The sequence below is a fragment of the Trachymyrmex cornetzi genome, unplaced genomic scaffold (assembly GCF_001594075.2).
Source record: "Trachymyrmex cornetzi isolate Tcor2-1 unplaced genomic scaffold, Tcor1.1 scaffold158, whole genome shotgun sequence".
NCBI lineage: Eukaryota > Metazoa > Arthropoda > Insecta > Hymenoptera > Formicidae > Trachymyrmex > Trachymyrmex cornetzi.
In genome coordinates, this window is record NW_017296179.1 from 25,799 (window position 1) to 30,146 (window position 4,348).

Sequence of the window (4,348 nt, forward strand, 5' to 3'; positions counted from 1 at the left end):
AGAAACGGTAACGCACCGCCTCGTTTCGCTGTCGGTAGTACCCGTTTTTTCGTTATTTTTTTCGTTGTGTTTTTCCTCATCGTCTTCTTCGGTTTCATGCCCATGCCAATCTTGGTTTTGGTTTTCATCGCTGCCCAAACGGCAGCAGTGGCGGCTCTCTCGCTCAAAGCTGAATCTCTCGCGGTGACGCGTCTTAGCGCTTTATCGGCGAGTACCTTGTCCGCCGCATGTCTATCGGTGAGACCGTTGCTCCAAGAATACGCAATGTCGTGTTCTCGGCACGCTGCGTCCAGCGGATTTATACCCGTATCACCTCTGGCTAATCGCTTCGTCAGCCGAGTACCCGGACCGCAAAATTGGTAGCCCGGGATATGTAACTCGAAAGGAAGCGCGTTTATCGCTCGATTCAACAAACTGCCGCCCGACGCTGACATTCGCTACAGTTCTTTATCTTCGGTGCCGTACCGTCGATGTGCGTTCGCTGCCACGGTTTATTGTAGTGCTCGTCGCAGCGACGATACGTTCGAACCTCCGAATCCACCTTTAAGTGTCCCGGAAGCTTGTTCCACACGTAGTCGATGTAGTCACCGTACACTCGTAACAGCACGACCTTCGATATATACTGCAACTGCTCGGCGCTCAAATCCAGAATGTCGGGAGGATGATGTAACGCGAGATACATTTTATTACTGCGCGAATCGCGGATTCGCGCGTCTTTAAATAGGCGGTCGAGAGCGCACAGCCCTTAGTGCGAGCATGAAATTCGTATTGCAACCGCTGGCGATACGCGTCACGAACTGCGACGCGAAATCGCGAATAATGGGAAGCGGCGTGGAGAAGCGTAAGCATGGCGAAATGCTGCCGAGTACTATACGCGCGATCATTTGCGGCCCGTTGAATTGCGGTAAAACCAACGTTCTCATAAGCTTACTCGAGAGTCCGAACGGCGTACGTTTCGAGAACGTGTACGTCTACTCGAAATCGTTGCAACAGCCAAAGTATCAATATCTCGAAAATTTGTTTACATCTATCGACGAAATCGGCTACTTTACGTTCTCCAACAACAGCGACGTTCCACCGAGCGAGGCACGTCCAAATTCTATTTTTATCTTTGATGACGTGGCATGCGACAAGCGGGATGCGGTGAGAGAATACTTTACGATGGGTCGCCATGCGAACGTCGACTGTTTCTATCTCTGTTAGACGTACGCAAGGATACCTAAACATCTGATACGTGACAACGCGAAACTGCTAATCCTGTTCAAACAGGATGGTACCAACTTGAAACATGTTTACAACGATCATGTGAATACCGACATGTCATATGACGAATTTTACGCGTTGTGCCGCGATTGTTGGCAACAAAAGTATGGTTTCATAGTGATAGACAAAGACAGTGCGCTTACAAATGGACGATACAGAAAAGGATTTAACGAATTTGCGATACCGTAACGTAACCAGTCGTCATCGATACTTAACCAGAGACAAGCATGGCAGATGTGCGCGAGCGCGATAAAATCGTGAGGGAGACCGAGAAGACGAGCGAGTCGATCCGCAAGAAACATCGCGCTCTGAAGACCGGTAGAATCGAGGAGGGCATCGCGTTGGATAGACATTTTAAACCTCTTATCGAGCCGTTGCATTTTTTCGCCGACAATTCCGGCGAGCGCGCGACAAAGAGAGAGTCGCGCGACGAAGATGCAGCGTCTGCCCCTAAACGTGAGAGGAAGGAGGAGGAGGAACAAAAGGAGGGAGAAGAAGCGAGCGAGACGTTCGAACTTTCCACAACTCTGCATAAATCCAGCGATCGATCGCGCTAACCGATAACTTCCACCCCACGTGCCAAAATCGTACCGACGATAGAGTCATTGGAGAACGTTTTCGAAACGACGGAAGACTCGCTAGCGACGAAGGTTCAAAATCAGCTGCAAACGTCGGAAGGTCGAGAGGCGTTACGAGCCAACTTGGGTCCGCTGGGTCAAAAGTACGTCGAGGCTGTCCTGCGGGGAGCGCAAGATAAAGAGAGCGGTATAGATCATGTGTACGGCGTTTACCGGCAAAATTCAAAGTAGGCGATTCGGTACGCGTGAACAAGTACAAGACGGTTTTTGAGAAGGGTTACACGACAAATTGGACCACCGAGGTGTTTACGATCGTTAAGGTACAACGTACTAATCCCGTAACCTACTTACTCGAGGACTATCGCGGAAAATCCGTCGCTGGAGCGTTCTACGAGCACGAGTTGCATCGCGCTACTCATCCGGATGTGTATCTCGTGGAAAAAGTACTGCGCAGGAAGGAAGACAAGGTGTACGTTAAGTGGCTGGGATTCGATGGATCGCACAATTCATGGATACATAAAAACAATGTGATTTGATACAATTTTGATTCATGTATTTTTTTATTCTACATATAAAAATATATATCTACATAAGGATATAAGCGTGTAAAATATTTTTTATTATCCCTTCCATCTTCGTTTTGGAGTATACAGATATAAAATACTTATAAGTGGACGATACATGAAATGAAAAATAATAATACATAATAAATGATATTACATAAAACATAATAGTAAGACTTATATAAAGTACTTATAAATGTACGATACATGAAATGAAAAATAATAGTAATATATAATAAACGGTATTATATAAAATATAATAGTAAGACTCATATAAATGTAAAAATATACATGACGAAATTATAATGATAATAATACATAATAGTAATACATGTTCACTATATGAAAATAAAAAATAAAAAAATGTAGGAAAACATATACAAAGTACAAATTACGATAATATATAAGAAAATGGTTGATACATGAATTGAAAATAATAATACATAATAAATGGTACTACATAAAACATAATAATAATAATACTTATATAAACGTAGAAAACATACATAAAGTGTAAATTACAATACAATAATAGTAGTACTTAATAGTAACATAAATGTTAATGCATATATTACAAAGGTATCCGCCAATGTCCCCACGGTAACGTCTCCGTCGAGTCCGGTACGACGTACCGTTTGTCATCGTATGGACTCAGAGCGATTTTCGATTCGGATATCGTGTACACCTCATGCAGTTTAGATCGTATACACGATTGACGACCAGTCATTTCGATCTCTTCGTTCAAGCACTGCGTGTAATCGTCAAACGTTATCATTCGCGCTACGACGTTATTCTTTCTCTCACCTTTCGCCTTTTTTGTGTCCTTTTTACCGTCTACCTTCAACGCGTACATCTTCGCTCTGAGTCCAACGAATTCAGTCATTATCATACCATTGTTCTCGTCCTTCATAATACCTGGTACTTTTTTATTCGCGAGAGACATACCGTATGCGTTGTCCGCCAGATAATCGCTCGTGTCGAATCTAGCGATATCGCGTTTAATAGTCTCGTAAATGTTCTCGCACTCGACGCGGTATATAAGACTGTCTGTGTCGGTGTACATGATTTTGCATTTATCGTGAAACAGTGGTAACATGTAGTCGTAGTGAAATTCGTACAAGCAGACTTCCGATATATCGAGTATACACATACCCACGTAAATCGGCTTGTTGAACTTCACCTCGAGTTTACGCAGTTCGACAGCGATTAAATTTTCCGCAAAGATGCTATGACTGTAATTCGGTTTCGCGATCATTGCCTCCGCGCCGTATCGTCGGTCCCACTTTGTTAATAATTTTACGTCGACGTGATTGCGCACATTCTCCATAGTTTTTCCGAAAACCGCGTTGTTCATTAATTTGTATAAATTTTTTTCGAAATCGTTTTTCGCGTGAGTTCTGAAATTTGTATTAAGTTCAATATAATCGCGGAGCCATGGAGATTGAGCGAATTGTAGCACCCGATGGATCTTTGTTACGCGAAGACCATGACGAGTACATTGCTGTAAATTGCGATAATGTATAACGTAACGTTTTTTATCATACACAGTCGCTAAAAGTTTATCCTCGCGCTTGCCGGGCGGTTTATCGCGCGTCGGACAGAAAGGCAGGTCCGCGTGAACGTCATGGAGATCTTGTGGATATTCGAGATCGACCTCGAGAATATAATCGATGGGTGAATCCGGAGCGATCGCGCTCACGTCAAAGTTCGCAACGTCTTTGACCCATTGAAATTCAGCGTATGGCAATGGTTGACACATCGCCCAACCATACAAGTTGTTAACGTCGTAGTACATCAAGTACGTCGACGATTCCGACGGGTCGTACGAACGCATGTACTTGTTATTAGCCTGTGCATATCTGCCGGAACATTGACTGGGGCCGCCGCGTATACCGCGCTCGATGAACATGACCATATCAATGTCGGTGAGCAATTCAAATCTTA